Genomic DNA, 25,496 nt, shown 5'->3' on the forward strand with positions numbered 1-25,496 from the left:
CTATTTGCAAGCATTATTTGTCTATTTTAATATACTGTGCTGTTTTTGTTTTATAAGGAAAGATACAACATAGCTGAGTGGAAAAGAATACTTCCTTAGACCAGTTCTTTCTTCTTAACCAGGGAAGTCTAATTACTCAGCCCAAGAGGCGCTAACTTTGATACCAGCTATCTCCTCCTTGCACAGATAGAACGTACAATAATGTTGAGAGAACAAAGAGCCTCCTGAGTGTTGACAAACCTAGGGCAAGGAGAAAGGAGAAGGGCAATGAATCTTGTGTTTGCTTCTCCAGGGTCCATTCACCTTGATCCTGTCGAGAGCATTGGGACTGTTTTGTGGGTAACTAACCCTGCCCCACTCTCATGCTGTGTCCCTGGAGGTTCACCCCATCCTCTTCCACCACCACCCCCAAGCTGCAGGAGTGGGCATACGACCTCAACTTGACCTTCTGATCTATTACCCAACTTTATGGCACAGTGATTTGTTTTGTTTTATGTTTTATCAGAACTAGTCCAACGTGGCTTAATTCTGGGAACTTCAATGGAAATATCGGGAAAGAAAAGTTTTCTCTTTTCTGGACTGGAACTTTACAGGATAGAAGATTGGAACTGCTGACAGTCATCTTGCCACACCAAGAGAGAGCTGGCCTGAAGATGTCACTGATGCAGAAGAAAGTTGTAATTTCTAATGATAGCATTTAGGCCTGTAGAACCAGCCTCTCTTGAACCAAAATCTACTCAAAATCATACAAGTGGCCAACATATTCCCTTTTATGCTCAAACCAGTTTGAGTTTCTGTCATTTGCAACCCAAGAGTCCTAAGGAGAAGGGAACCAAACAGTTACTGTGTCCCACTTGCCTGGGGAATATCACTTCACTTAATTGTCACAACATCCTTAGGAAGTATGTGTCTTCCCCCACTTGATAAATAGGAAAACTAAGACCCAGAGAAGTTAGGAAAGTAGGCACACACGACTAGGAAGTAGTTGAACTTGGATTCACTCCTACCTCTCCCTGGCTCTGAAACCCAGGTCCTTTCCACTACTGAATATAGCAGGAGCAAATTTCTGTGATAAATCACCCTTTCTAGTGGGGTGTGTGGAAAGCACACTAAATGAGGGAGGCAGAGTCCTGGCTTTTTTTTTTGTCTGGCTCACCATACCTTTCATATGAGCACTTTTCCTCTCTAAATCTCAGGGATGGGGTTGTTTTCATTTTTGTTTTTTTGTCTATAAAACCATGGGGTTTGAACTAGATACTCATGATGCAAGTTCTTTCCAGCCCTAAAAAATGTAGAAGGCCAATTCTTGACTATTTTCTTGAAATTCCCAAGTTAGGTACTAGAAGAACCAGACATAGAAGCAAGCCAATAGGCGAAGGTTCCCTCCGTGAACCTTCTCTCCTAATTTGGGCAAATGGATGAGGTATGTGTAACTAAAATTGCAAAAATAGCAAGCTTCCGGCCAAGTTCTACCCTCACTTAACCATACTCTTGGGGGTTGATTTCGGAGGGGCAGCGGATGTTGAATCCAGGGTGGAATTTGGCCTGATACGTGGATTCTTATAATTTCCAAATGATGTCAGTGCACTTATTTGAGAGACTGAGAAAGTGCTGAGTTTAGTCTATTCACTCCCATAAAGAAAAACTGGAAACCGCTGGGCTAGGGCCAGTGTCGACCAATGTTATAAAGCTAAGAACACTTTTGGCAGGGCAAAGTCATCCGGGGACAATCGTACCCAATTCATGTCGATTTATGGTTGTGGCCTTTCTTTCTGATTAATAGTTTGTTCTAAGATAGGGAATACCAGCCCTGTTCTTGTCAAGTGGCTCAGAGAAAATGGATCTGCTAAAAAGTTTCATCATCTGTTGATCCCAGAATCAGTGAGGTTATAGAAATTTCAACAGCAGCTCAGAGGGGCCAGAATGAAGCGCTTATTCAGAAGACAGTCAGCAAGCTATTGAAAAAATCTGTCTAGTTAATGCAACTCAAAATAGAGTTTTGGTTCTAATTAGACAGATAATAGCTTTGTATTTCTATGTCCTTTTGCCTTTGAGCTGGCCTCGATTAGGGGTTCTAGGCAGAGTTTTGATGATACTAAGATAGTATATGTCCAGGGGACCCAAGAATTCCAACATTATAGTTTTATCCCCATCCCCTCCCCTAGGCAGTTCCTAAAATGATAAAGTAGAGTGGGTAAGAATAGAATGGAATGGATGAGGTATACATAATTAAAGGCAGGTGACCTAGGTTCAAATCTTGCTCCCTCACCAGTGAGAAAACCTCAGGCAATTTTTCACCTGGAAAAAAAATGGAATAATAATAGTACCTTCTCACAGGGTCATGATGAAATAAAATGAGTTACTTCATGCAAAACACTCACTGTTTTGCGCATAGTATGCACTCAATAAATGCTACCTATTAATCCTGAAGATGCTATACACGTAGGAAACAAGACTAAATGCGTACAAGTAAAACTTCATTGTTATTGGGACCAATGAATGGTAGAGCCAACATGGCACTCTGGTAAAACTGAGGGCAGCTTGCAAGCTAGGCTAGTTGCCTACAAAGGTCCCTACCTCCCAATGCACCTCTTGGATATTATCACCTTCTGGCTGGGCCATATGATCCAGGGGACCAGAGTTTTCATGACAACTTTTAGGAAAGCATACAAAGAAAAGGAAAGATGGGATAAAATAGTCAGACACTGAGGGGTCTTGACTCAGCTTAGTGATATCACATCAAAGCAGCAGCAAGAAGCAGAAAAAAGGGTAGAAAATACAACTACTTGACATTTTAAAATATAATGACCATGTCCATTAGTAAATATAGCCTGGTCCATGGCCCAGAAGCTGGCCGATCAGATAACTCCTCCTCATCTAGAGGAGAATGGGAGAGGGGCAGGTAAGGAAACAGAAAGAGACATACACATCCTTTCCCACCCCCAGCCTCCCTTTTTTCAGTGATTCTCAAAATGTGGGAGGTGAACCATCCACCTCAGACTCACTTGGGATATTTGCTAAAATGCAGATTCCTGTACTCTAGGCAAACATACTGCGATGGTTCATTTTACATGTCAACTTGACTGGGCCGAGGAATGCCCAGACAGCTGGTTAAATATTCTTTCTGGGTGTGTCGGTGAGGGTGTTTTGGATGAGATCAGCATTTGAATCAGTGGACCTAGTAAAGCGGAGGCCCTCACCAATGTGGGTGGGCCTCATCCAATCTGTTGGGGGCCTGAATAGAACAAAAAGGTGGAGGAAGGGAGAATTCTCTTTCTCTGCCTGACTGGAATATCTCTCTGAGCTGGGACATCAATTTTCTCCCACACTCAGACACCATTGGCGCTCCTGGTTCTCAGGACTTTGGACTCACACTGGAACCATGCCACTGACTTCCTGGATCTCTAGCTTGTAGATGGTAAATTGTGGTATTCTCAGCCTCCATGACCATGTGAGCCAATTCCTTTATTGGAATACATATCTGTATATATATATCCAATAAATCTCTCTCTTTCTCTTTCTCTCTCTCTCTATAGGTATAGATAGATATAGATAGATATAGATATAGATATAGATATATAGATTAGATAGATATATAGATGATAGATAGATAGATAGATAGATAGATAGACAGACAGACAGACAGATAGATATAGTTCTCTTTTTCTGGAGAATCCTAACTAATACGCATACTGAAACTGAATCTTTTGGGGTGAAACTCAAAATCTATATCTTACAAGTTCCCCAAGTGAACTGAAGTTTAAGAATCATTTGTCTAATTCACTATGAAGTCATTAAAGAGTGGAGGTGCTGTTGTAAAATGCTTTTAAGTAGTCACATTTGGGCAGGAGGGATTCTTTAGTATGAGGGAGAAGCTATCAGGCCTGGCAGCTCTTCCTTACAGTCAGGGTAGAAATACCACTGGGCCAACTGGTTTGGATTCTGGTCTCTATCATGCGCTCGGCCATTTGAGAGTCTGGACACATCACGGGGCTTGCCTGCTTCTCTGTTTCCTCCTTTGTCAACACAGAAAAGAAGCTCTCTTTCTTTCTTCATAGGGTTCTTATAAACATGAAATGAGCCTATGTGTGAAAAAGTTTTTAAAACTTGTATAACCCAGGAAATTATTTATTTCTGTGAACTCAAAAATAACCACCCTTCCCCACTGCCCCTGCAGTTATGGGGAATCAGAGGTTTGTGTTTTCTCCTCAATAGGCTCTCCACAAAGATCATATTCACCAGATAATTGCAGACTTAATTTATTCAACTGGTGGATTCAGTCGCAAGACGGGTGCCCATAAATAATGGACAAGTACCCCATCATTTCAGGCAAAAACTTTTAAAAAATATATATATCAGGGGGCCGGCCCCGTGGCTTAGCGGTTAAGTGTGCGTGCTCCGCTACTGGCGGCCCAGGGTTTGGATCCCGGGTGCGCACTGACGCACCATTTCTCCGGCCATGCTGAGGCCGCGTCTCACATACAGCAACTAGAAGGATGTGCAACTATGACATACAACTATCTGCTGGGGATTTCGGGAGAAAAAGGGAAAAAAAGGAGGAGGTTTGGCATGGATGTTAGCTCAGGGCTAATCTTCCTCACCAAAAAAAAAAAAAATTTGTTTTTAATTAAAAAAATATATATCTTTTCTTATCAATATCATTAAATAGTTACCACATTTTCAGTCTATCAACCTTTCTCTTGAGCCTCAGGCCTGGACTTCCAGTTGTGTTCTGGTTTTCTCCCCTTGGATACGCCTCTGCTCAGCCCCAGAACCTCTGTGTGTCCCAAACTGAACTTCTCATTTTCCACCCTGAATGGATTCCTCCTGTTGACTTCCTCATTCCTATTCATGGCTTCACCATCCTCCCAGTACCACCAGCTGAAGAACCTAAGGTCAACGTGGACTCCTCCACATCCAATCACTCTCCATCTAGAGAGAGTGTGTCACTCACAGCTTGTTTCTTCTCTAAACCCCCACCACTGCCCTCATGCTGGCTCCCATCTATCACCACTTTGGCTCAGGCTCATGGCTGTGCAGTAGTAAAAGTGTTGTAAAATAAAGTCTAGAGAGTCGGCTCAGAGCTGAGTCGTTCTTCAATAAGTGAGCACAACAATAAGACAAAAGACATCATTTATGTTGACGCATATGTGCTTGTTAGTTGACAAGACCCAGGAGCAGATATTAGAGGTCTTCTCCCTGTGGAACTTCTGCTTTGGCACACACTTAGGGAAGCTTCTGGCTGAAACTGAGAGTAGCATCTCCCCTGGGATCCCTGAGATACACTGAGTGATTTTGCTTGTTTATCTCACCATCGTTGTATCCTTTCCAGAAAATAAACTACATTCCACAGAGATCTTAGGGGTTATATTTTTGTCCCACAACAACCCCCTAAGGATGCAGGGCAGGAAGCTAGAAGGAGCTGGTCCACAGTGGAATCCCTGAGCCACTATGATGGCCCTGGCCTGACTCCCTCTGGACTTCTGGTTGTACAAGATGAATGACTCTCTTGCTTTAAGCCATCACTGGTCAACATTTCTGTTGCTTGCTACCAAATGCAACCTTGGCTGAGAGTAAAAAGATGGAGTCGGAATTCGAGCCCAAATCTGTCTGACTCCAACACCTGTTCTCTTAACCACTACTCTATCCTGTGACTTATCCGAGGCAAGAGTTGTGCAAATGAAGAAATGAGATGTCCTAACATGGCCGGAGAAGGCCCAGCTGGCAGCTGACATTCTGCAGCCCCTGCTTCGAGATTTCCAACCTGGAGAGCCCCTCTGGGAGGCACCATCCATAGCCAGCCCTCTCCAACTTCAGTGCAACTTGAAGCATGCTAGGAGATACTTCAGTCATGTCTCAGTGATGGGGCTGGAGTAAGACACTGATTTGGTTTTCAAAACTTGCCAGGGTCTCTTCCTTTCCTGGGCTGTTCCCCAGGCCTTCAAACCTCCACCTCTGCCTCAGGAACTTCTACAAAACCAGGACCTCAATAAATTGAAGGCACAGCCTCCATCACCATTTGAACCAGATGGTCCTTCCACTCTGGGGGACAGAAAGAAATCTTCTTTGCCTCGTGTCCTAGGAAACAAGAGGCCCTCATCTCATTTGATCTGTATCCGAATCCTGCAGCCTGGCATCAAACTAGAAACATGGAAGAAAATAAAAACATAAAGTGAGCAATTTCATATTAATCAGAACCTTGCTTTCAGAGCATGCCTAAGGAGTCAGAAGGAAAGAAAATAGCACAGCAGAAAAAAAGGAGGCTGGGAGGAGCTGGAGAGAGAGCAGGCAGCTGACTAACGACAAAGGAATGCACCATCAGCTTTTATCAGGTTTGACATGGAATCCGTCCTCTGCAGCAGGTCCCATTCCCCACTGTTTACATTTGTCACATCTCTTTTCCTTCCAAACAAAAGATGCTTGACAGTCTGAACGGATAATTTGTAAGGTGCCAGGGTTCCTCAACCATCCATGCATATACATTTTTGGATGGGGAGAGGCCAGGTGAAGTACAGAGGCTACATTTTGGAGGCAATGAGACCATGTAACCCCTGAAACATGCCTAGAACAAAAGTAATGTATTGAGCCATTATCTCCATCGTGCAAAACTAAATTAATGGCTCTCTCACCCATCACAGAGGCCAGGATGCACCAAGACTTTAAGAATGAGGTGTGAAACATATCTGCAAGAAAATTTAGTGATTTTGACTTTCTGCCCAGACTAATAAACTTCTTCATGTTTGCAAAATTCTCATTTCAGTTTCAGTTGTCTTGGCCTCATCTATTACATGAAAAGTCAGTTCATATTTCACCCCTCGGGTGGTTGAGTGGTTAGGAGTCCTCCGTTTTTGTAATAGAACTAAGAGGAAGTATGTGTGCGCGCAGCATAAAGACAGGCTACAAGACTCCATAGAACCTTGCATTCTTGGTTAGGGTTTTGGCCACAAAACTGGGCCTGATCAGGTTTGCAAATAATGTCAAACTGCTGATCAGCTACTTGTTTGTTTTTAATCAGACCCATCACAGGAGCACTAAATCTCCTTAATTTATCCAAGCAGCATATTTATTGGAGGTATTGTTCTGAGCAGACACAAGACATGACTAAGACAGGACTCAGGCCTTTAAAGGATGACAGTAGAGATAGGAAGAAAAAAGCAAATGCAGTTTTTTGTGTAAGTGCATGTGTAAATGTTTCTTGGAAATAACTCTTTAACTTGTACCAGATTCACAAAGGGATCTGGGATGTGGTAAAATGTTGTAAGGGAGAGAATTGCCTGGTAGGCTCTGGAGATAACTGGGATGCTTGAGTAAGGGATTGAATCTCAATGAACCTTGGTTCCCCCATTTGTGAAATAGAGATGACAACATGGACTTGGTATGAGGATGAAATAAAATAATGTATGAAAGCATTTAGTGCAGTGCCTGCACATAGTAGGTCATCAATACATGTTAGCTATCGTGAGGAAGGAGGCAGAGAAGAAGAAGGAGGAGAAGGAGAGAAGAAGGCATTGATATATGGAATTTTTTAAGAAAGTACCAGCCTTTGTGAGTCACAACTGCTCTGGGGCTGGAGAAATCAAAGAAGGCTGCTTGGAGGAAGTGAGATAGGATTTGGCCCTTGAAGAACAAAAAGATTCAAACTGAGAGAATTGGTGGGTGTTAGGGTTAGAGTTGGAGGCAGGTTAAGGAAAAGGATAGAAATCACATTGAGGGTAAGTTAAGGTTTACTCTTAGTGTTAAAGATCCAGGCGAGGAAACAGTAATATTGTAGCACAGAGAAATAGCAGAGTCCAGCCCAGCAAATGATGGCAAGGAGAACTGGCTAGGGCAGATGGCCTATGCTGCCTAAAAGTGGGTGTCAAGTTAGACAGAGAGAGTCTTGGATCAAAGCAAGCAGTTTCTCCAGTGTATTGTTACAGCAGGCTCCACAAGCCCACCTGCCCTGTTGTGCAGGTTTGCACAAGCCAATCCAGGTTAATGCCATATGCTCGTCATCGACAAGGGCCACGCTTTATTCATCTCAGTCTTCTCAGCTCTCAGCCCAGTGCTCCACACATCGTAGTAATCCAAATACTTGTCCCAAAGTCCAAGTTCAAGAAAAGTCTCTTAGAAACATGGAAAGGGAAAAATGTCAATCTATAGCAACAGCCTCTCCACTTCTTCTGCAGTTCTCACCCTCTACTCTCCTCCATAAGACCATATTCTCAGCTGCTCTTAACTTTGTGATATTTTCACCCAGGGAAGAGAAGAGAGGAAAAGGGTGTGCCTTCTCTTCTAAATCTTCTATTTCCCCTTCTAAAAACCACTTTTGAGATGCAGGTGGATGTAGTCAAAGGAATAAAGAAATGATGATCCTTCAAATACAAGCTCTGCTACGTCTACATGCGTGGCTTGTGGTTAAGTCTTTAAAACTCTCTCTGCCATGTTTTCCTCATGTGTAAATTTGAGTATTAATGACTACTTTGTCAGGCTGTTGTGAATTTAAAATAACATATTTATCCCAATAGTTACCATTTCTGGTGCTTTTCATCCATTCCTAAAGACCTGTGTATCCTTTTCCGTCAGATTGAAGAATTTCATTTTGCATTTCTTGTAGCGCAGGTCTGGTGGCAACGAATTTGCTTAGCTTATCTCTATCTGCAAATACCTTCATTCTGCCTACTTTATTGAAGGATATATTTGCTGGATATAGACTTCTAGATTGACATATTTTTTCTTTTAACATTTTAACAATGTTGTTGCACTGTCTTCTGGCTTCCGTGGTTTCTGATGAGAAGTCAGCCGTCATGTGAAATATTTTCTCACCTATGTAATGTGACGTTATTTTTCTCTGACTGCTTTTAAGATTTCCTCTTTATCTTTGCTTTTCTCTAGTTTGACTATGTTGTATCTAGATGTAATTTTCATTGTCTTTATCCCATTTCAGTTTGTTGAGCTTCTTCCCAGAATGTAAGGTTCATCGAGACGGGGATCTTGTCTATTATTTCATTGTTGCATCCCTCGTGCTTAGAAAAGAGCCTAGCTTTGCGCTATGAGGCTCAGAGTGGTGTACTTTTCCCAAGTCATGCAACTATTGGGTTGTGGGATTCAGAATTTGGAGGCAGTTCTTTTTGACTCCAAAGTCCCTGCTTGTGTTTCTACACTACATGAAGGCAGGCCAATCTCACATTGTGTTTCTCACATTAGTTGATGTGCCTTCTTTACAGCTGACATTTTCCAGTCAAGATGTTTGAGCCACTCTGTCTCTTAGCCTACTTCCCTTAGAAACAAGACCTGACTTTAAAGTATTCAATTTGCATTGAATTAACAGTAGCCTTAAAATGAGACGAGCTATCTCTTCTGTACATGAAAATATTAGATTCTCTAAAAGGGACCTAGTATGAGTGAAATTCTATTCTAATGGAACTTTACTATGAGAACCAGCAGAACAAAAAGTTTTAAAACTATGTTAAAATTTATTTCTTCTGTTACCAAGAGGAAAACAAACATGTATGGAGCCATTTTTATTTGTCTCAAATGAACTTAACAAGCACCAATTTTTGCGTAATGATTTTCTAAATAAATCAAATGAGTCCCATCTCTAAGATCTTTCACATAAGAGTACCAGGTACAAGAAGATACAAAAAATGAAATAGGCCATTGAAACATACTCCTGTATTTCTAAATCTCTGCAGAAGTTTTCCAAATGCACACATATGCACTGTCTCATTTGATCTTCTGACATTTTTGTGAGGAGTATGTGACATCTATTACTACTATTAGATCTACTTTTTACATTTAAAGCTTGGGCAAGTTATTACTAATAAGTAGAAGAGCTAAGATTTACATCTAGACCTTTTAAATCTAAATTCTATTTCCTTAAGTTTCACCAGGCTGCTTGAAGCCGTTGTACAGGATAAGGTAAAATATTTACTCTAGCTAAGATTAGAGTGAGTAATTTGAGAATCAGATGGGGCTAGTGCTACTGAATGTTCATATTTACATAAGGGAGATTGAATTGATTGGGAATGCGTGCGTGTGTGGTGTGCATATGACATACATACATGTATATACACAAACATATGCATATATTTTTATATATGTATACATACATACACTCACATATATGTCTGTCTGATATATTTGGGGATATGCCTATATACATACATATATATACAGTTGGAGAAATCTTCAAATAAGTATGAAGGTATCATATGCTGATTGAATGGGGAAGAGATGAATGGGAGAAATTTGGGAGAAGAATCGGGAAGCAAGAGGAAAGATTAGAAGTAAGAATTGAGAAATGGTCGCTGTTGCCAGTCAGTCCATTCAACAGGGATTTAAAGAGTCTAGCACTCAAGTCACCATTATCTCCACACCCATGGCCAACCTCACTCATTCATCATGGCACTCTTTCCCACTGAGTTTAGACACAACCACCATCCTCCTCAAAACTGTGCTCCAAGAAGCCTTTGCCAGTAGACCAGAGATAGCCCCTGAAGAGCCTTCCCAACACTGCCTTAGGAAGTACTCACTGACTTTATTCTCAGCAGTATTTTTAATTGAACACAGTAAACCATGAGGACTTCCCATTTAGATTCATTCATTCAATCAATTACTGAGCAGTCAATATACTGTGTCCTAAAGCTAGGACACAGCTTCTTTGGAAGCTCTTTGTTCTTCCTTCTTTGGATCTTAACTTAGATGCTACATCCTCCAGGAAACTATCTCATGACCCTATCGATAATATAATAGCCCTCCCATTTCTTTATCTCAGCACCCAGTTTGCTTCCTTCATAGCATCATTTATTTGGTTACTGTATTTTCTGTCTCCCTCACTAGACTGAAACAGAGGGTGTGTCTGATGTGCTCTCCCTTATATCTCTAGCACAGTGCATGGGTTCAATAAGTACTGATTCAATGATTGCATGAGCAAATGAATGAACAAATGAACACTTCATGCCTGACCTCAACTGATTCAGAATCTAGGGCGAAAGGCTCTTCTGTGCACAAATAAACAATGTTATCAACACTTGTCACCAAGCTCAAACAGCACACTGAGCAAAATGCTATGGGAGAACAGAGAAAGCAACTGGAAAACTTCCCAAAGAGATGATCTTTGAAGGGTGGGTAGGAATTAGCAAAGCAAAGAAGTGAGAAAGGATATTCAAGTTCAAAGGTAAATTTGAAATGATAGCACTGAGGGTGAACCGGAGCTTGAGTGAGGCTGAAACAAAGGGAGATATCATTGGGGTGGGGATGGATGAGTGGCCTGTGAGGAGGCTACCGAGGCCAGAGGGGACCACATCAACAAAGGCTCCCAGCTGCTTTCTTCTTCTATCCTCTCCTGCCCAGCTCCTACCCCTCCTCCCCTCAGACTGCCTGGCCAGGAATCCTATTCATTTTTACAATGAATGTGCTTCTCTTTGGTAGACAGTCTAAGCCCAGAAATGGAATAAGATATCTTTGTGTTTATTTTAGTCTCACTTTAAGGATCTTATCTCTAGAAAATCCACCATCATGGCTCTCTGTAGCCGGACACGATAGGAAGAGCCACTTTCAAAAAAAAAAAGGGGGCAATTATTTTTCTCAAGCCTATTAAACTGTCATGAAGTTATTCCTTATTTACAAATGCAGATTCATTGCTTACAGTCCACAGGCTCCAAGCAAGGAGAGCAGAGATGAAATCTTGAGGTACACGACAGCTGTGGTGTCTGGACTTTGGTGAAAATTTTTCAGGGGTTTTATGAAGAATTAGCTTTCATACAAAACTTTATTAAATTCTGTCCCTGAATTCTTTCCCCTTTGGAAGGGACCTCTCAGCCATTAAGCCTGGAGAACAGCCCATGTCAGATGAATTCCAAATTAAATGTAGTGGAGGGTCTGGAATCCTCTGAGCACAGACAACAGAAGTCTCATTTAATGTGTATAGACGCTTGCAACAAAGCCCGACTCACTTATATCCCAAGAAGGGCACTCAGAGAGAATGATGGGGTGAGGCCTGGTCAGGGGTCTCACAAGCAAACACAAAGGCTGCAAGGAGAAAGCAAACACCACTCTCCCTCATGAAATTTTCTTTGGCCAACTGCGAAGGGAAAATCACTTAGAAATGCCAATTAGCCTCACTTCTTTTTGTCCATTTTAATTCCTTCTCCTTTATCAAATCAAGATCTATGATGGCTTAATCCCAGCTCAAACTCTAGGTCAAATATTTAGAGGCCAAAAGTGGTAAAGAAAAAGACTGAGTGAAACTCTATCCTGGGACCCAAGCGTTTAATTTACCTTGATGTAATAACTACATTGGTAATACCCTGAAAAAAGAAATAGATGTTTTTGGACAAAAACAGCAGATCTCCCCACTTTCACCCCCCATACTTTTCCCAGGAAGTGGAAATATTTAATCCTCAACTGTCAGCAATATAGAGCAAATATTTGGGGGGGAGGGGGTTGGTCCTATTTTCAACAACAGTTTTTCCTTAAAATATAGCAAATATTACACAACAAATAAGCAAACCGCTTACTCTCTTTGCAGACCCAAGAAGCTTGGACCAAATATATTTGGTGTGTGAAATTTGATTTTAGCACAAGAGAACAATCTAGAAGATCATGTGCAGAGGAGCAAGACTACATGGTTGAGAGCTCCTTGGAGGCAGAATCAAGCAAGAAAAGATTCTTTAACTAAATCAGTACTGAGTTCTTTGTTGATAATTAATAAATAGTACCGATTAGGATGTGTCTTCAACTCTCAGAGCTAAAACTTCTTCACATTTTAATGTTTCTGGAATTGCAATGCGTCTTACAATTAAAATGTTCCTTGACTTAGTGTAGCAGTGTTGCTTTTCTTCCTGAAAAGATATTATTAAATTGAGAATAAATCTTATAATAGGTGACACTTGAATTTTGAAGAAATTATTATTATTATTAGGTGGAGTGAAGAAATGACACAGGGAGACATCACAAAGGGAAGGACTCTGCCTGATGGATTAGCAAATGGATAATTAAGTGACAAGACCATGAAGGCCCTTGAGTGCAATGCTTAGGGTTTATAAAATTAGGGTCTGAAATTTTTAATGTTTTTTGGGCAAGGGAGACTTTTATATACTTAGAGATATTTATGCTAGTGAGTGAGAGGAAGGGTGAGAGAATGGAGGAATGAGATGCTCGAGGAAGGGAGAATAGAGGCTATTGAAAACGTTCTGATGTGAGACAAGAGAATCTGGGAAAGATTTGAGGGATGCATATTTGGAACATAGAATTGTCACAATTTGGTGACTACTGGATGTGAACTGCCTGCCTTGATTTCCCATTTCACACAGACATGGATATTGAGTTGTCTTGGTTAATATGAAGGTTGAGTGGAAAGCTCCAACTAGGCCTCCAGGTCATGGATCTAGTAATCCTTTGGAAGCCTTGTGCTCTGCAATGCATGCTAAATCTCTCAACCATTCAACCAGAGACCTCTAGAGCACAACAGGTATGCCTGTTATTATTAGGTGGAGTGAAGAAATGACACAGGGAGACACACTAGGCATCCTTGAAGACAGAAAAATGGTTGCCCATGCAGCAAAGACAAGTCTTAAAGGTAGCATTGCCTGTGTCACAAGGAGGAGATGCATAAAATGATCTCTAGAAAACTTTGCCTCCATCCAAACCTCACCAAAGGCAAGATCACATCTGAAGTTGAAGAGACTTCTTAGCTCTCAAGTAATTGATTATATAGGTCCACACCAAAGTAGGAAATCTCCTCACTCCATAGGTTATTATGATTTTCAAATAAAATTCAAATTTCTTAGCCACATATGCAACCCACCTTTCTATTTTCCACTGCTTTATGCACCTGTACTAATAATTATTAATAACAACTACCATTTACTAAGTACTTACTATGTACCAGGCATTTTGCTAAGCACTTTAGATTATCTAATTTTAATCCTCAGACTAAATTTATGTGATATGTTTATCATTATTATTATCTTCATCTTATAGAGGAGGATACTGAGGGTCCCAGAGATTAGTCAACTTGTCTAAAGTCAAGATGTTCATAAGTGGCAGATCTGAGAATCAAATTCAAGTCTAGCCTACAATAGGACCAACCTTCTCATAGAATACAACTAAAAAACTCTGGAAAAAATTTTAAAACAAATATTTGAAGGCAATACAGAGTAATTAAAAGCAAAAAGATATTGGAGGGGAGGGAAGTTGACATTGAGACAAGCTAAAACTCCAATTGAAAGCCCAGTCTTACTGGCTCAAAGAACCAAAGAACAGAGTTTGGGGCAATCCCAGCCATTGGAAAGTGTGGGGGACATTCCTAGGAAAGAGAAAGCCTGAAAGAGGGAGCCCTAAATTCTATGTGTAAACCATGCCCCAACTCTCTGGCTGAGCCCTGAATCATGAATACATGAAGCAGACTCCAAGCAGACCAATGAGAATAAAAGATTCAACTGAGACCAGAGCTGCCATCCACAACAGGAAAGCAATGTTTGCAGTTGGAGTCCAGCCAAGCTAAGTGCCCACTAGGAAAACAACAACAACAAAATCTAGTTTTTGGAAGAATATAGCCAGATCCAAATTCTCTACAACAGAGCATTCACAGAGCCCCGGATACAATCCAAAATTGTTCTACATACAAAGAAACAGGAAAATGTAATGTATTTTCAAGAGAAAAGGCAATCAATGAGGACCACCTTGAGATGACCCAGGTATTGGAATTAGTAGATAAAGTTTTTAAAGCAACTATTTAACTATATTCAAGAATATGAAGAAAAATACATCATAATGAATAAGAAGATAGTAAACCTTAGTAGAGAAACAGAAAACATAACACAACCAAATGGAAATTCTAAAACTGAAAAATAAAATATCTGAAATAAAAAATTCTCTGGATATGATTAGCAGCGGAAAATGAATATAAAAATAAATCAATGGAAATAATTTTGATGCAAAGAACAAAGAGAAAAATAATTTTCTAAAAAGGAGAGAGAGGAAGAAAGAGAATCTTGGGCACTATGAGACAATATCAAAAGGTCTAACATGAATATAGTAAAGTCCAAAAAGAAGAGCAAAAGAATGGGCAGAAAAAAATTTTTAAGAGATAATGACTGAAACTTTCCCAAATTAGTGAAAGACGTGAATTACAGGTTCAGGAATCTCAATAAATACCAAGTAAGATAAATACAAAGAAACACATACCTAGGAACAACATAGTCAGACTGATGAAATCAAATATGAGGAGAAAATCTTGAAAGCATCCAGAGAAAAACGGCACATTACCTAGAAGGAACTGTAATTCAACTGAGCAATAACTTTCTGTCTAAGGCCAAAAGACTGTGGAATAAAATCTTTTAAGTATTAAAAGAAAACTATTGTCGGGCTGGCCCCGTGGCTTAGCGGTTAAGTGCACGCGCTCTGCTGCTGGCGGCCCAGGTTCAGATCCCGGGCGGGCACTGACGCACCACTTCTCTGGCCATGCTGAGGCCGCGTCCCACATACAGCAACTAGAAGGCTGTGCAGCTATGACATACAACTATCTACTGGGGCTTTGGGGGGAAAAGAAATAAATAAAATTAAAAAAAAAAAAAAAAAAAAAAAAAAAAAGAAAACTATTGTCAACCCAGATTTCTATATCTACCAAAAATATATTTTAATAACTAAGGCTAAATAAAGACATTTTTAGATAAAAGAAAACTAAGAGAATTCATTGTCAGGAGACTTGCACTACAAAAACAAAAAAACAAACAAGCTACAGAGAGTCCTTCAGGCTGAAGGGAAATGACACCAAATGTAATCTTTGATCTTCAAGGAGGAAAGAGTAGCATCAGAAATGGTAAATATGTGAGTAAATACAAAGGACTATTTTTGTCCTTTTAATTTGTTTAGGATATATAATTGTTTAAAGCAAAAACTATAATATTGTATCCTGGGGTTCATAACATATGTAGATGTAATACATGACAACTATAGCACAAAGGATGGGAGAGCGGGGAAGTGTAACAATATTAATTCTAATTATACTGTTAAAAGATAGGCATGTATAATAGTAATCCCCACAGAAATCACTAAAAAAAATGCAAAGAGATACAGCTAAAAAGCCAACACATAAAATACTATTCTAAAAAACATTCAGTTAATCCAAAAGAAAGCAGGAAAAGAGGAACAAAAATCTAAAGGCACAAATAGAAAACAACTAGTAATATTGCAGTACCAAATTCAACCATATCAAAAATTAAATTAAATATTAGTGGACTAGACTCCAATTAAAGGGTAGAGATTGCCAGAACAAATTTAAAATGCAAGACCCATCCATACACTGTCTACAAGAGACAAACTTAAATATGAAGACAAAGATTGAATGAACAAGAAAATATTCACCATGCAAACAGCAAGCATAAGAAGGCTAGAATGGCAATATTAATATCAGATAAAGTTGACTTCAAGACAGAGAACATTATAGAGTTTTGAAGAGGAACATTTCATAATGCTGAAATGCTCAATTTTTCAGGATGATGTGAACATCATCAATGTGTATGCACCTCATAACAGAGTTTCAAACTGCATGAAGCAAAAATTGACAGAAATAAAGGGATATAGAATTCCATAATGAGAATTAGATATTTTAACACATTCTTTTCAGAAATTGATAGAACTGGACAAAAAAATAAGTAAAGACATAGAAGATATGAATAACACTATCAACCAGCTTAACCTCATTGATCTTTATAGAACACAGCACCAGCAACAGTAGAATGCACATGCTTTTCAGGAGCACGTGGTATGTTCAACAAGATAGTTCATATATGAGGCCATAAAACTGGTCTCAATAAATGTAAAGTGATTGAAGTAATGCAGAGTATGCTTTCGGACCACAATGAAATAAAATTGGAAATCAAAAACAATAAGATACAGAGAAAAAATCCCAATATTTGGAAATTGAGCAACACATTTCCAAATAAACCATGAGCTAAAGAACAAATCATGTGTCATGGGAAATGAGAAAACATTTTAAATTGAATGAAGAAACAACATATCAAAATTTGAGAGATGTGGCTCAGAGAAAGATTTATAGATTTTAATGTTTATATTATAAAAGAAAAAGAGTATTAGTTTGTTAGAGCTGACATAACAAAGTCCACAGACTGGGTTGTTTAAACAAAAGAAATTTATTTTCTCATGATTCTGGAGGCTAGAAGTCCAAGATTAAGGTGTCGGCAGGGTTGGTTTCTCCTGGGGGCCTCTTTCCTTGGTTTATAAATGGCCATTTTTATCTCTGTGTTTTCATATGTTCTTTCCTTCGTATCCATCCGTGTCCTAATCTCCTCTTCTTATTAGGACACCAGTCATATTGGATTAGGGCTTACCCGAATTACCTTATTTAACCTTAATTGCCTCTTTAAAGACCCCATCTTCAAATACAATCACATTCTGGGGTACTGGGGGGTTAGGACTTCAACATATGAATTGAGGGGCAACACAGTTCGGCCCATAACAAGAGGTCTAAAATCAATGACCCAATGTTCCAACCTAAGAAACTAAAAACAAAATAAAATGTTAAAAAAAAAACAAATAAACTTAGAGAGAAGGGTAAACTTAAAGAGGAGGAAAAAAATAATAAAGATGAAAAAAGAAATCCATGGGAAAAAAGAAAACAGATCAACAATAGAGAAAAATAACAAAGCCAAAAGCTGAGCTTTTAACAAGGTTTAAAAGAACGGATAAATTCCTAGCAAGACTGATTGGGGGTGGGGGGAGGCGGGGAAGAACACCAAGTACTAATATTTAGAAATGCAAGAGGGATTAGCATTACAGACTTTACAGACATAAAAATGATAATAATGGAATTTTATGAGCAACATTATCCCAATGAATTTGACAACTTAAATGAAATGGACAAATTTCTTTAAAAATGCAACTTAAGAAAACTGATACAAGCAGAAACAGAAAATCTGCAGAGTCACAGGCCTATTGAAGAAATTAGATTTATTATCAGAGAACTTCCAACAAATAGAACTCTAGGTCCGTGGTTTCAATGATGCATTACATCAAATATTTAAGGGGAAAAAAACCACTAATCTTATACAAACTTTTTCATAAAATTGAGGGAAAAGGCACACTTCTCAACTCGTTTCATGAGGCCAGCATAACTCTGATACAAAACCTGACAAAAATATTACAAAAGACAACATTACAGACCAACATTCCTCATGAACACAGATGCAAAATCCTTAGCAAAATATTATCAAATTGAACCCAGTAATGTATAGAAAAAGGAAAATACATCATATCCAAGTGGAATTTATCCTAGAAATGCAAGGTTTTAATACTCAAAAAGTAATCAATGCCATTCAACATATTAAGAGAATAAAAGAGGAAAAACATGGAGGAGTTTTTTTTGTTTGTTTGTGAGGAAGATCAGCCGTGAGCTAACATCTGATGCCAATCCTCCTCTTTTTTCCTGAGGAAGACTGGCCCTGGGCTAACATCTGTGCCCATCTTCCTCCACTTTATATGGGACGCCGCCGCCACAGCATGGCTTGCCAAGCAGCGCGTCGGCGCGTGCCCGGGATCCGAACCTGTGAACCCCCGGCCACCACAGCGGAGCGCACGCACTTAACCACTACGCCACCGGGCCAGCCCCATGAAAGAGTTTTTAACAGATTAAGATGAAGCATTTGACAAAACTCAACATCTCTTCATGATAAAAATTCTCAGCAAACTAGGAATAGAAGGGACTTTCCTCGGTCTCCTAAAGGACATTTATAAGAAACTGATAACTTAAATTACTTAATGGTGAAACAGTAAACACTTGGCCTTTAATATTTAGAAAAGAGAAGAATATCTTTCCCACCATTTATATTGAACCATTGTGCTGGAGGTCTAGCCATCATGAAAAGGCAAGGACAAAATAAAATGCATAAAATTCAGAGACCTAAAGGTAAAACTCTGTCTATTTGCAGATGGCATTATTGTACATGTAGAAAATTGTAAGGAATCTACAAAACAACTCAAAACAAATAAGTGAATGCAGTAAGGTCATAGGATATAAAACTACTATATAAAAGTCAAATGTATTTTTATGTACCAGCAGCAATTATAAAAAGAAGTTAAAATAAAAACAATCAAATTTGCAAGAGTTAAAGAACATGAAATTTTATGTTTAAGAACATAAAATACTTCAGCATAAGTTCAACAAAGGACATACAAGTCCTCTACACTGAAAACTACAAAACATGGCCAAGAGAAATTACAGATGGCCTAAATAAATGGAGAGCCATATTGCATTCAGGGATTGAAAGCCCTAAAAGTGTTAAGATGTCAACTATCTCCAAGTTGATTCATAGAACCAATGCGATCACAATCATAATCCCTCCATGTGTTTTTTGTTTTTTGTTCACATTGCCAAGCTCCTTCTAAAATTCATATCCAACTCAGGCTTAAAAAAGAAGATGAAGTTAGAAGAAATGGTACACACTTTATAAAAAAAAATCTGCCTGTTTCTTCAATACTAAACATACACCTGCAAAAACTGTGAAGTGTCTGAGATCTGACTGTACTTCAATCTAATAAGTTAGCCTACCACAGCTTCTTGGATGCTGGCAGAGGTCACAAGACTCGGATTAGAGACAAAGGACAGTTTATTATTCACAGCCATAGCAGTAGCCAGAGTATCAGCCAGTCTGGTTCCCAAGCCCCAATTCCCACAGGGTGACGTGAAGAGGGCCAGGTGACTTCCGCACACATAGTGGGTTTGATTACAGTGAGGGAACCATTTTGGGAAGACCTTAGGGAACCCAAATCTTTTACAATGGGCAGTAAGGCTACCTGACCTTTGCCCTGGAAGGAGACATTATCTTTCTTATACTAGACGGTAAACAAAGCTACCCCATGCTCTGGAGGGAGACATCGTATCTTCCAAGACTGTTCACAATACAAACATCCTTGACAAAACAGTCTGGAACTAATGCAGTCAGTGCTTGCTCATCAGATGTACAGGAATGTGAGAGAACATGCTGTCTCCCAACACCACCTATCTTAAAGGCCCAGCAATTCTATGTCTAGGTACTTACCCAAGAGAGGCAAGAACCTATTTCTGCTAGAACACTTGTACAAGAACGTTCATAACAGCTTTATTCATAATAGTCAAAAACTGGAAACAGCTGCAATGTGCATCAATAGGACCATGGATATATGAAATGTGGTATATGCATACAAAAAGATACTACTCAGTAATAAAATGGAATGAAGTACCAATGCAAGTAATAATATGAGTAAATCTCAAACATGGTCCTGAGTGAAAGAAACCTTACTCAAAAAGAGTACAAAATATACAAATCCATTTACAAAAATTCTAGAACAGGCATAACTAATCTATGATGGAAAAATATCAGAACGACAGTTGCCCTGAGGGTGTGGGAGCAGGAAATGATTGGGAAGAGTCCTGAGGGAATTTTCTAGGATGATGGTAATGTTTTATACCTTGGTGGGGCATTGGTGTTACACATTCATCAAAACTCACTGAATGGTACACTTCAGATTTATGCATTTCATTGTATGTAAATTTCATCTCAAAAGGAAAATTCTTAAAAGAATCACAAATATTAAACTCTAGTTAATGGCTGCATCCAAAGGATTTAGGGGAGATTGTACTGATGTCTGCAACATAGTGTGAAATGCATTAAAAAAAATCAATTGGTGGATAGATAGAAAGAGATAGATAGATGATTGATAGATAGATAGATAGATAGATAGATAGATAGATAGATAGACAGACAGACAGATAAATGGTAAAACAACTATAGTAAACTATCAATTATAGAATCTAGTAATATGTGTTCATTGTAAAATTATTTCAACTTTTCAGGATGTTTGAAAATTTTCATAATAAAATATAGGGGAAAAAATAAAAGATAGTATACACCTAGACAAAAGAGAGAAAAAAAAAGACTTCAGGTCTGTGTAACTCCAAAATCCAGTCTCTCAGCTATTACATGTTATTTCTGCCTTATGAATTAAACTAAGCTGACCTACTCTTGTTCCCCTATCAACCCCACGTTTTCTCACCTCTTTGCCCTTGATCATAGTGTTACGCCCACCTATAAAATTCATTCCCACTAATTTTTCATGAGCAAACCCTACAAACTTATTAGCAGAAAATCCATTCTCTTCCTTTCAACGATTCCCTCCTTTTCATTGTCCAAGAATACCAGGGACTTTTCCAGTCCAGAAGGATGTCAACCTGATTTCCCACTCAAGCTGACAGAGGGCAGTAGGGACTGATCTGTCTTCTGCCACTGTGTTGCTATTGCAGACTGCCCGGGAGGCCCAACACCTGGCAGCTGTGGCAACTCACTGTAGTCCCACTGGTCCTTTGGAGCAGGATGATCCTGGTCACTCAAGGTTAAGCTCTGACATGCTTAGGTTTACAAAATGGGAGCTCAGAGCCTCAGCTTTTCAGGCTTATTGGAAGTCTAAACCATCGCGGAAGCGCTGAGTCAGGATGGCTTATGATGTCTGCCAGCGCTTAGACCCGGAACTGCTGCTTCCTTTCCCTCCAGGGTCAAGCAGCTTGTCTTTACACCTTCAAAACACTGACTATACTCTTTTCTCCAAATTGCTGGGCTATATATCATCCTCCTAAGTGAGTAATAATAATCATGATACTACTACTACTAACAGTTCTTGGTGACGCAAAAGTGATTAATTCTTCCAAGAGAAACTTCCCAAGTGAGTGTGAGATTCCCACGCCCACTCCAGCAGGAAAGATTGAGGGTGGGGGGGATTGGATGTGTGTGGGAGGTACTACCTTCAATGACTCCAAAAGCAATATTATGACACCTCTCACACTGAAAAATGATTTTTAAAATATAAATTTTAGCTTCCGATGGAATATTCCATTACTAGTATGTATGAGTATTTTCAAATGTGTGTTAGTTATGACGATTAATAAAATACAAATTAATTTAAAAATATTGCTAATTCACAGTGACCTTTGTCATTTCCTACGTATCAATAAATGGATTTTAAATATCTAGCAACTCTCATGCATATGAGTGGAGCTGGGGGCAGGGATAATAACGCAAATTTTAGGATATTAAGATAGTGTTTATACTCAAAACGTTTGTGCTATTCATCTAATACTAATCCCCTTATTTCATCTCATAGCTTTATTCCCTTATTATTTTTTGAGTCTCTCCCATGTGCCAGGCACTGAACTGAGGTGCTGTACTTCCGGTGATGAGAAATATATCTGTTTTCCCTGGATTCAAGAAGCCAAAAGGCCAGCTGGGGCAGTCATGAATTAAGCCATCGCAATACGAGTGGTAAGCACCACTTTAGGGGATATACAGAGTACTAAGGGACCTGTCATCAGGGGAAGCTAACTAACCGAGAAGACTCTGCAAAGAGAGCAATGTTTAAGCTCAGGCTTGAAGGATATGCAGGCATTAGTCAAGCAAAGAGGAAAGGAAAGTATATTCTGGAGTCAATTAAGGAACGGGCTTGGGTAATGGCTACAGACAAGAGGAAGAAGGAAAAGTTGAAAGAAAGCAGCTCTTTGAGGTTGTGGTGTAGTGTGCTAGTAGAGAGAGACGGGGAGAGATGAAGTTGGAGAGGACACAGTCCAGTAATGAGGGGTTTTAGGAGCCATGTTAACTTTGAGAACACTGACTTCCAAGGTGGACCAAGAAACTTGCTCGAGGGTACGGAGTATTAGGCACAGAGCCAGTCTAGACTCCTGCCTCATGGGATTTTAAACTAAAACCTGCCCATTGACTTCCCTAAGATAGGACTAAGGCCTGCCATTTCCACAGAATGAGGATGACGTGCAGGAGACCTGAGCCCAAACCTGTGTCATTGACTAAGTACAAACAGTAGGCAAGAATGTGTTGGTCCTTATCACCCACCTGGGACTGCTGGGGCTCATTAATCATAGTGACAGCTCCCTGGATGCAGTCAAAAGGATTATTTTTTTCCTGAATGCTTCTAGTTTAACCTGCCCGAGGCAAGACTTCATTTTACGACACCAGGATGAAGCCTTGTTGAAAATGATGAATGCTTTTTGGAAAAGAATAACATTTTGATAAAGGCCCTTCCAATCAGCCTCCAGGTTAAAAGAGAGTGGTTTTCCTTGCGTGTTTTCATAGTCATCTTACAAGAAAGCCAGTTTTATCTCTGGGCTCCAAATCAACTAACCTAGAGAGGCCTTTTATGATTAAAAATCAAATAAATAACTTGCTGTTGTCTCTGGCTTTTCGTGAGTGATTATGGCTGGAGCTGCCACTTGGATTTCAACTTTCTTCCAAAATCCTGTGTGTATCTCATTATGCTGGCTTCTGACTCCCCAACAGCCCTCAAGACCATGATTTGAGTCTAAGCTACAAACAGGGCTTCTTCATTGCCCAGAAAACAGATGTTATACGAGCTTTGGCAGCCCTTTGCAGCACATTGTTATTTGATCTCTTTATTTTTGGCATTAGATTTGACCTTTTTCTCATTCATGTAATTCTCCATTTTCTTGTTCGACAAATGCTTCAGCGTGAGGAGGAAGAACAAAGAAAAATGATGGAGGGAGGAGGGAAGAAAAGTGACTTCTGGAAAGCATTTGGAAACCTACTCATGAGAAGGAGAAAGATTTCCCTTTTTGTTGCCTAAGAGTGGAGGTGCCACCCATCCCAGATCTGTGATCTTCCAGGGACCCCCAGTAGCCTGAATTCCCCTTCATGGGGTTACAGGGAGAAGAGGGGCCAGGGAGAAGCCCAGCTGAACAGGTCCCATGGAAGCCAACACTGGCAGAGAGCGACCCTCATCTCCAGCCCACACTCCAGGCTCCTAACTGTCTTGCTAACTGCACTGGCCATCACTGCAAATGCAGACGAAGCCAGGGTATGGGCTAAGGTTCTGCAAATCAGCCAGGAAAGTAAGTGCAAAACTGTGGGTCGAGACTCCTGAAGGAGTGATTTAGAAGCGGGGACTGCTACCTTGTTTGCTTACATGGGGCAATCAGCAGGACATAGATATGCTCACAAGCACATGTGCGTGCATACCCATACACACACACACACACATACACACACAGGTATACATAGAGTGCCTAAAATGCAACAACCAGCTAATAGATACCATGACTAACTAAGGATCGGAGTGAGCCTGTTTTTAACCAAATCTGCTTCCTTTGCCACTTCTGTTTACAAAAAAATTAACTTATAAAATAACACTGCTAGTCACTATTAGCACACTACATGCATTTTTTTTTAAAAAGCTTTGACAGCTAAAAGGGAAACATGGCCTTCTAGAGGTATATAGTCTTTATCCCAATAATTCCACTTTATACTAAGAATATAACTGAATATACCCAAAGATTTACCTACAAGAGTATTGCTATAGATTAAATATTTGTGTCCTCTCAAAATTCACATGATGAAACCTAATCCCCAGTGTATAGTATTAGGAGGTGGGGCCTTTAGAATGTGACTAGGTCATGAGGGTGGGGCCCTCGTGATGGGATTAGTGCCCTTATAAAAGAGGCCTGAGAGAGCACCCTTGCCCCTCTGCCATGTGAGGACACAAGGAGAGATCAGCAATCTGAGACCCAGAAGAGGGCTTTCCCCTAGCCATGTTGTCACCCTGATCTTAAACTTCCAGCCTCCAGAAACGGGAGAAATAAATTTCTGTTGTTTATAAGTCATCCAGTTTATGGTGTTCTGGTATAGCAGCCCAAATGGACGAACACAAGTATTAATGGCAAAGTAATTTATGATAAAAATATTCAACAATATAGGATTAGTTAAATCATGGTACATCATAAAATCAAATCTCAAGCTATTAAAATTACATTGTTGGAGAATATTAATTTATTTAAGCAGACAAGAAATATTTATGTGGCACTAACAATGTATGAAATGTGATAAACAGAGTGGATAAAACAGCAGTTTATAAAATTGTAGTCATAATATGCTTGCATTTTCTTAAAAATTTATAAATATGTATATAAAAATGTCTGAAAGATAGGCAGCAAAATGTTAGCCAATGTTAGATTGGTGGGGTAATAGATCATTTTAATATTTTATTCTTATTTATAATGAACATATATAACTTATGTAATCAGAAAAAAATTAATATAACTTTTTTTTAAATCCAAGCCAATTGTTTTGTTCACCCAAACACAATAGATCTGATATGAAAACCTACAAAAATTTTGATATTTAATGCCAAAGTGTCTTCCAGACAGATTGTCCCAACTGTACTCTCATTAGCAGCGTATGACAGGGCCCAATTCCCCATAATCGTAAACCTTAGGTATTATTGTGTTTTTAAAAAAATCTGCATCAATTTGATGGGAAACAAATGAGTAGTGACTCCAGTCTTTTAATCTGCCCGTCTTTGATTTTCTAGTGAGGTTGAATGTATTTTCATAGGACTCTCGGCCGTGTGTGGTTCTTTTGTGGATGGCAGGTCTACTCTTTAAGATTACAGAAACTTGCCCCCAGTTCAGGGCTGCTTAGATTCTGAACAGCTGAGCCCCT

The 25,496-nt window shown here is 39.6% G+C and overlaps 1 long non-coding RNA gene across 1 annotated transcript; it reads left to right on the forward strand.

The window, feature by feature from the left end:
• Positions 1-688: 688 nt before the first annotated feature.
• Positions 689-23,839, forward strand: LOC131421726 (uncharacterized). Its single transcript, XR_009223940.1, has 3 exons — positions 689-1,423; positions 22,163-22,295; positions 23,509-23,839. It is a non-coding gene; the product is annotated as an uncharacterized LOC131421726 (long non-coding RNA).
• Positions 23,840-25,496: the final 1,657 nt, after the last annotated feature.

This window comes from Diceros bicornis, chromosome 25 (genome assembly GCF_020826845.1).
Source record: "Diceros bicornis minor isolate mBicDic1 chromosome 25, mDicBic1.mat.cur, whole genome shotgun sequence".
Classification (NCBI taxonomy): Eukaryota; Metazoa; Chordata; class Mammalia; order Perissodactyla; family Rhinocerotidae; genus Diceros; species Diceros bicornis.